At 35.0% G+C, this 9,070-nt stretch overlaps 1 pseudogene; it reads right to left on the bottom strand.

The window, feature by feature from the left end:
• Positions 1–505: 505 nt before the first annotated feature.
• Positions 506–2,004, bottom strand: LOC118009679 (annotated as a pseudogene).
• Between the last annotated feature and the right edge of the window lie 7,066 nt (positions 2,005–9,070).

Genomic DNA, 9,070 nt, shown 5'->3' with positions numbered 1-9,070 from the left:
ACATGTATCTGCTGTTCTCTGTAACGACATATTTGGGAAGTCAAATAACCTTTAGAAAGAGGCTTACTATAATAAAGTCAGTGTATTCCTTAAGTACTTAGAAGAGAATCAAGTTTTGTGTGTAAATGTGTACTTAAGTTTAAAATGTACAGAATTTTTTTAAATTTTAGTCTACATTCATTCAATTTGTTTTGTCAATACAAGTGATATCTTGAGCATTATCAAGCCAACAGGGCATCAAAATAAAAAATTAAAGGCACAGTACATTAACAAACAGATAATCCTGTTACAAAATTATAAATGCAGCTTGGGATAGGGGTAGGCAAGAGGGCAGTTACTCTAAATTACAACAATGGAAGTCTTCAAACTATCTCTGAAGAGGGCTTCTGATCACTCTTCTCATCTCTTCTTGTGAGGTTCAGCTCCCTTAAAGAAAAAGTCAGTGGAATAGCACAGTGGGTAATTTGTTGTGAGTACAGCCAATGTGATGTACATTTCTTCATTATCATTGCCAGTCAATATTGACAAGTTGTTTCATATTTGAAATGTCTAGTCCTCTTGATGCTATTGCTATAGCCACTAGAATTGGGCTTTCTTTCCTGAGAGGAACAGATGAAGGCTCTTCTCTGTCTCTCTAAGATTGTTTTCCATGGATACTGATACAAGCATCTCCTTCCTGGTATAAGAAATCCTCCAGAGAATCTTCACCCTTTTTGTTCGCCACAAACACTAAGGTCAGTGAATCCTTGACCGTTGAAAGTCAAGCAGAAATTATCATTTGTCTGACTCCTTCTGTGTCATATCCTCAGAGGTAGAACCAATCTTCCCACAGCCAAAAAGATATATTCATTCAAGAAATCATGAGCAAACATCTTTATTTCTATAGGGTAAGTAGCACTAAACATCATGGTGTGGTGAACTTCCTTTGGTGACATGCTATTTTGTTCAAGTATTCCACATATCTGAGCTTCAAACTTCATATCCAACATTCTATCAGCTTTATTCAACACCAAGTATTTGCAAAAGTCTAATCCAATATTTCCTTTTCCATCATATCTACTAGGCCTCCAAAGTGGCTACTAACAAGTAGTATCCATGTTCTAAGTCTCAGATCTGCTGACCAATATTGGCACCACCATAAATAATCCAAAGATGAACTCTAGATTGGTATGAAAATTTTCTGGATTTCTCATAGATCAGTACTGTCAATTCTCTTGTTGGTGCTAATACCAAGGAAACTAGATATTGTTTACAGCTCCCAAACCTTCCCTTTTTTTTTTATGGCTCTCAAAGTCTCTCTTGGACCATCAGAATAAATCTGACTCAAGATGGGCAAGAGAAATGCTGTAGTTTTTACAGACCCTGTTTGGGTCAAAGCCTTCAAGTGTCTTTTCCTTCTACATTGGAATCAGGTGAGTATAACAAGTAAGCTCAATGTCTCCCAAGATGATTTCTCCCCTCTCAACATCACTGAAACTTTCAACATGTGGGAGACATTTGTTGCCTGTTGCCTCAGTTGGAATGTCATATTTCTCCAATTAAATCTAGTCTTATCTCCAAAAAGAGTTTCTGTTCCACGCATTCACTTGGTGGGAGTAGTTTTGACAAGTCATCTTCATTTGATTTGTCACACCAGGAACTCTTTCCACCATGTTCAAATTTGTCAGAGCCACTTTTGTAGTCATGGCTGCCAATGCTATCAGTCTCTTTGTCCATGATCATCAAACCTCTCCTTTCATCCACTTCCACAGTCACCGAGAAACTAGACTTTCCTCTTGAATCACTATGAACCTCAAAACTGTTGTATGTATCTTTTATTGGAACTCACTATGAACTGTCTTTATCATAGAGTCTTGTAGTAACTTCTCTGTTTCTTAAGGGAGGAGGAATATAGCACCCTTTGCAGGCTGTACTTCCTCCATGCTGATTATCGGTAGAATTCAGATGTGCATTAGCAAAATGCTGGTTCAGTTTGAGCTCATTTTCTACCACCACAGGATCCATCCCTGAAGAATACAGAGAACTCAGAATCTTCCTCCACAGCTCTAAAGTGTGTAGAATGTTGTTCCAACAAATGAGATCTCCAGATATATATGACCATGTTTGAAAGAAGTGTCTTTGAACAACATATGATTCAAAAAAAATTTTAGGACTTTATTGTCCAACGATTATAAAGCATGGCTAAGCAAATTATTTGATATAGGTATACTGTAATGTTTTATATAGTTTCTAAATGAATTTTAAATTATTTAATTTAAAAGTAATCTCTTTAGATTTGCTTAATCAATAAATCTCCAATCATGCTATTATTTTAGAGTAAATGATATTGTATATATTTCGTCGAAAAGACTGAGATTTTACAATTTTTTGTTTGTTTATTCTATTCTCCGTTACAGTGTGATTAATAGTCTATACCTTTCTCTGTAATAAGGAGTTAACTTAATTAAGTTTTTGGCTACTAAGCAAAGAACTATGAATTCACTTAATGATTTGCAAGTAGCACAATGTAGTAGTGCAAAATCAAAACTATAATTTTAGAGATTGCTCTGAATTCCAATTATGACCATAAATGGGTTTGTATCAAATATTATGTGCAGTTAGAATCACTATAACTATATGGATTTGTGAGTATATTGTTCAAACAAACATAATGGCTCATATTTCTTGACATACTCAAGGTTAAATGTTGACAAGTGCTGTGCAAACTTTTCATTCTCCTCCTTTTAAATATTGCATGTAAGGGGTGCCTGCATGGCTCAGTTGGTTAAGTGGCTTCCTTCGGCTCAGGTCATGATCCCAGAGTCCTGGGATCGAGCCCCGCATCAGGCTCCCTGCTCAGTAGAGAGCCTGCTTCTCTTCCCTCTGCCTGCTGCTCTGCCTACTTGTGCTCCCTATCTCTCTGTCAAATAAATAAATAAATAAATAAATATCTTTAAAAATAAATAAATAAATAAATATTGCATGTAAGATGCAACATGTATAAAAGCCACAGGTTAATAGATTTCCATAATCCTGTTCTATATATAGAATTCTTCAGGTCCCAAGATACAATGCAACTAATCCAGTGCCCAATACAAAATAAAGAAAGAGGGAGGGTAAGAAGGAGCTTCAACACAAATAAGACAGACAAAATTTCTGTCTTATAACTTAGAATTTATCAATGGACAATTAAAAGACATTTAATATTAACTGCTTTAATTTTGAAGCTAAAAAGGGAAGTACAAGTCATTAAAAAGAGGGAAAGTCTAATTTTGCTATCAATGATTTCCTGATATATGGCTGAAATTTTGCTATTTAAATAATCTAATTGATCTCATAACAACCTTGCCAGAAAAACAAAAAAACAATTATTGTAGAATACTAAAGATATTGAGAAGTAAATCAAGGAAGTAAGGTAACCTTCTTATAAGCAACCTAAAAGGCAAATGATAATTCAAATCCCAAAACCTCTAGCTTTTTGAGTAAAGGCATATGCTATTGTCTGAATGTTTTTGTCCCCCTAAAATTCATATCTTGGAATCCTAACCCCCAGAGGTGATGGCATTGATAGGTGGGACCTTTCAGAAGTGCTCAAGTCATGGAGCTGGAACCTGGTGAATGGGATTGGTGCTATATAAAAGAGGTTTCAAAGAGATCCCTAGCCCCTCTGCCATGTGAGGACACAAGGAGAATTGTCTTTTTTGACCATGCTAGCACCCTAATCTCAGAATTCTAGATTCCAGCAGAACTGTGAGAAATAAATATCTATTGTGTATAAACTGCCCAGTCTGTGGTATTTTGTTATTGCAGCCCAAATGGACTAAAACAATAGATGACTTGTATAAACGTCAGTAAATTGTTTTAATAGTATATAGAAATGAAGAGAAAAGGTAAAATCTTGTATTACTTTACTGTTTTTCACAACTAAATTTAATGAAACTAAGTGAATACAATAGCTCAGAGATGGAGCTGATTGATGGATATGACTGTGTTTGAAACTCCTAATTACTGATATTCCTAAAAACTCCTAAGTAATCTAATTACTGTTGCAGTTTTTCTTCAGCATAGATTAATATACTGTATGTTAATAATAAAAATCTAAATAACTGCATAGCCATTATCTAGGAAATCAGATAGTTTCCTTTTATTTCTGAGCAGGAGGGAAATGATTAAAAGGATTAAGAAGTCATATCTAGAAAAAATATATATGTACTTAGTGACATAGCTTTCATTCAGGGAACTGTGAGGGAAATAGCATTAGTAGTTTGACAATATGCAGATTCCTAGAAGCCTTCCTCACTGACCACCTCCCACTCAGTGATAATAAGGGACCAGTTGCCTAATTATCCACCGGATTAGAAATACAAGTATTTGAAGAGTATGTAGACTTTTATCATCTCTGTTTTTTCTTTTCCTTTTCAGCTAGTATGCTTGTTTGGAGAATATTTATAATTTGAGGAATAAGAGCCTGAGGACCTAGTTTTTCATCTTTCTAAGTTTCAGGGAAACAAACTACTCAGTTCAAGGGACCAAGGGGCCACTAATCTCTCTAATTAAATCCCACACTACCCAGTTTTGGGAGTGTTTGTTATCCATTTAAATAACCCTAAGGAAAAATGTTTTGATATTTCACTTGGGAGTTGAGGGTTCAGAATGTAAACTTAAGCTAAAGTATATATTGAAGGTTATATCATTTGAATTTCTCTTCTAAAATTATATAAATATAGTTTATCTGCCAATTTCAGTAGTTACCAATTAGGGAACATTGTTCTAATGTAAATATTCTGATTATTTATTTTTAATCATGCTATATTGAAACATATGAAAAAATAGACTCTCTAGTATGTACCACCATATTCACTGTGGATTATTTTTTTTTAAGATTTTATTTATTTATTTTGAGGGAGAGAGAGAGTGCGTGAGAGAGAGCATGAGCAGAGGGGAGGGGAGAAGCAGACTACGAAAATATACATCTAGTCCGTTACTTTACAGATGAGGAAATTGAGGTGAATTGCCTATGTTAAGCTTGCTATCTATGACAGATTTGAGAGAATGTCAAGACACCTGATTGCTAGGTCAATGCATTTTTCTCTACAAGATACAACCCTTCCTTTAAACTAATACAAATGCATATAAAGGGATGTTTCACATAGATACTATCATTCCTTTAATGCAACCTTCTCTGCTTCACAATTCTGGCTTAACTGAGAAAATAACTATCATATTTCTTCTTTTTGTACTGAGTATACAGTTGTTTCAAACCCCACCTTATGTGAAATTTTCTACCTCTACCTATACCCCCTGAATAACAGAAAATGATTTCTTCTCTTTCTCAGATATTCAGAAATTTTCCAGAAATAATCACAGCAAAAGGCTTAAGGAGAGGACAAGCCATATGCTTAGAAATTTGCATTTGGTGAGCTTTTGAGCCTCTTTGGTAAAAAATCTTTAAGTACAGAAGGATATATGCTTTTTCAGCATATAGATGACTTCTGAGGAAGATGAATGAGAGAAGTTCATGAAGCTCCTTATAGTAGATTCCTGGCATATAGTAAAATTTTAATAAACATTTACTAAATAAATAATTCTGGGGTTTTCAGTTCTGCATGTAAGGAGCTTGGAAGATACCACTCCATCCTAATAACAAGTGAAAAGCTGAACAGACTGAAAAATCAGTCACTTTTCTAGAATCCCTAAGAAAGGTGAAGACACAAAGAAAACCACTGTCCCTAAGAGAACCCAACCAACAGAGAATAACAACTTAGCAGAACAGGGACTCATGAGCAGAAATTGCTGCAGGAACCAGTGCCAGGGTAGGGAACCCTGAGCTGTCATCACCAAATTGCTGGAGGCTCAGTGTGGACAACGCAGAGGTAAAAACTCTGTGGGAAACCCAGTCATAGGAGGACCCTCACAGTATGAGATTTATCTCCAGGAGCTCAACCAGGTTCCCAGAGTAAACATCAGAAAAAAAAAAAAAAAATCCCCTCCTGATTCAGGCAGGGGTAAGGAAAAAGGAACTATTTTAAAATATAACAAACATGGCCTGCCCTGAGGAAAAACTATTTAAGCAGAGCTTAACTTGATGGGGTATTATCAGAGCCTAACTTGACCTGGGAGAACCTGACCTGGTAGAAGGGCAAACCCAACTTTGGACTACTTTAGCCAACATGTCCCACCCAAGGGGATATAGGGGGAGGAAAAAATTAAAACACTTGTAAAGTTCACAGTCCAGAGGCATAGGCTCACTAAAAAAAAAGAGAGAGACCTAATCACAGGACTATAGAACACTTCCCCGCCCCAACACTTCACCACCACATTACTAAAGGTCCATTTCTAGCAGTTCCTTTTACCCAGTCTATTCTGTCAGGCTAATAAGAAAAATTACAAGGCATACCAGAAGGCAAGAAAACACAATTTAAAGATATAGAACCAGGCATGGCAAAGATGTTGGAATTATCAGAAGAATTTAAAACAATTATGGTTAATATGCTAAGGGGTCTCATGGATAAAATAGCAGCATCCAAGAACAGATGGGCAATATAAACAGAGAGATGGAAATCCTAAGAAAGAAACAAAAAAATATCGCTAGATATAAAAATCACTGTAACAAAGAAAAATGCCTTTGATGGGCTCATTAGTAGACTGGGACAGAGCTGAGGAAAGAGTCTCTGAGCTTAAGGATATCTCAATAGAAACTTCCTAAACTTGAAAGCAAAGGGAATAAAGACCGAAAAAAATAGAATAGAATATCCAAGTACTGTGGGGCAACGATAAAAGGTATACCATATAATAATAGAAACACTAGAAAGAGAAGGAGAAGAAAAACAGAAAGGAAAAGAAGAAATATTTAAAAAAATAATGACCAAGAATTTTCTCAAGTCAATGTCAGACACCAAACCACAGATCCAGGAAGCTAAGAGAACATCAAGCAGGATAAATGTCAAAAAACAAAACAAAAACTACATGTAGACATATTTTCAAAATACAGAAAATTAAACACTGGTTATTAAAATAGCCAAAATTCAGAACACTGAAAACACCAAATGCTAGCAAGGATGTGGAGCAATAGGAACTCTCATTCATTTGTGGGGGGGATGCAAAATGATACAGCCATTTGGAATATAGTTTAGCAGTTTTTTACAAAAGTAAATATGCTCTTACCATATGATTCAGCAATTGTACTTCTTGGCATTTACCCAAAATATGTGAGAACTTACATCCACATAAAATAAGGATGTTTACAGCAGCTTTATTCATAATTGTCAAAACTTAGAAGCAACCAAGATGTCCTTCAGTAGGTGAGTGGATAAATAAATTGTGGTACACAAACAATGGAATATTATTCTATTATTCAGTGCTAAAAAGAAATGAGCTACCGAGCCATGAGAAGTCATAGAGGAAATTTAAATGCGTATTACCAAGTGAAAGAAGATAATCTAAAAGGCTACATACTACATGACATTCTATAAAAGCAAAGCTATGGAGACAATAAAAAGTCAATGCTTGCCAGGAACTGAGATTGGGAGTGAGGAGGGATGAATAGGCCAAGCACAGAGGAATTTTAAGGCACTAAAAATATTCTGTAGGATATTATAATGATGGATATATGTTTTTTATACATTGGTCCAAACCCATCAAATGCACAACATCAAGAGCGAACCCTAACATAAACTATGGACTTTGTGTGATTACAATGTGTTAACATCAGTTTATCCACTGTAATAAAGGAGCCACTCTTGATGAGGGTAGTTGATAATGGAGGGGAAGGTTCTACATGTCTGAGAACAGGGGTTTATGGGAAACCTCTGCATCTTCCTCTCAAATTTGCTGTAAACCTAAAACTGTTTTTAAAAGTCCTTAATAATAATATCATTATTATTAAAATTATTATTAAATAAAAATATAATATTATTATTATGAATCATATACATTTCTTTCTATAGCCTACTGCCAATTCAAATAGGTAATACCATACTCACAAATTTAAAAATGAATATAATGCTATAAAAGTTAAAAAGATAAAAGTAAATTTATTATGCTCTCCTACCAAAATAATTGAAAATCAGTTGTAAATAAATTTGTTTTAGTAAAATACCAAGGTATGGATTTAAAATTCACTTTTCCAAAATTAAAGCTAAGTTTATACATTTATAATTATCTTCATTTAAAAACATCTGAAGATGGGGCACCTGGGTGGCTTAGTCGTTAAGCGTCTGCCTTCGGCTCAGGTCAGGATCCCAGGGTCCTGGGATCAAGCCCCACACCGGGCTCCCTGCTGGGCCGGGAGCCTGCTTCTCCCTCTCCCACTCCCCCTGCTTGTGTTCCCTCTCTTGCTGTGTCTCTCTCTGTCAAATAAATAAATACAATCTTTAAAAAAATAAAGAAAGAAAAACAAAAACATCTGAAGAGACTGACATATACTGAGATGAAAAATACATAAAAAGTGGCAGGGCTAAGATTTCAGCAGTGGCTATATGTCAAAACCTTTCTTCCTACCTTCCATACTAAACTCTGTACCTGCCTGCCATATTGCACTGAATCCAGTGAAATTACTTGAATTCATATGTTCATCCCAAAATATAACCAATTTTCTTAGTTCCCACCTCAAAGATAAACAATGACTTCTCTACTGAAGTAGACATCTATATCTCTGTATCTCTAAGTTTCGATTTTAACTAGATATGATTCTGGGGATTGAGATATAAGAAAAGCTTTACCTAAGCCTTTTATTTTTGAACAGTGCTTTGCCAAAGGTATCATTCATTATTGTTCCTGTAGATCTCTAGTGTAAACACAATAACCACTAAGTCAATATGCCACAGATCTCCATAGGACATAATTTAATAAAGAATGAGTATTTTTTGCTTCTGATACAAGTATCAAAAATAATTATGATGAGGTCTTGCCTACAAGATGACCTTTAGAATGGAGGCTTTGAAAATTTGTTATTTTTTTTTATAGCGGTACTATTGTAGTAAAAATAATAAAATGTTAAGTAGTAGGAGGAATAGAAATGGCATGATTTAAATTACAATATTTTTGTGAGGCTCTAAATTAATATACCCTGATTACATCTGGAATTTAATTA

This window comes from Mirounga leonina, unplaced genomic scaffold, assembly GCF_011800145.1.
Source record: "Mirounga leonina isolate KUSES-001 unplaced genomic scaffold, KU_Mleo_1.0 Mir_127, whole genome shotgun sequence".
Classification (NCBI taxonomy): domain Eukaryota; kingdom Metazoa; phylum Chordata; class Mammalia; order Carnivora; family Phocidae; genus Mirounga; species Mirounga leonina.
This window is presented reverse-complemented; position numbering and strand designations above follow the sequence as displayed.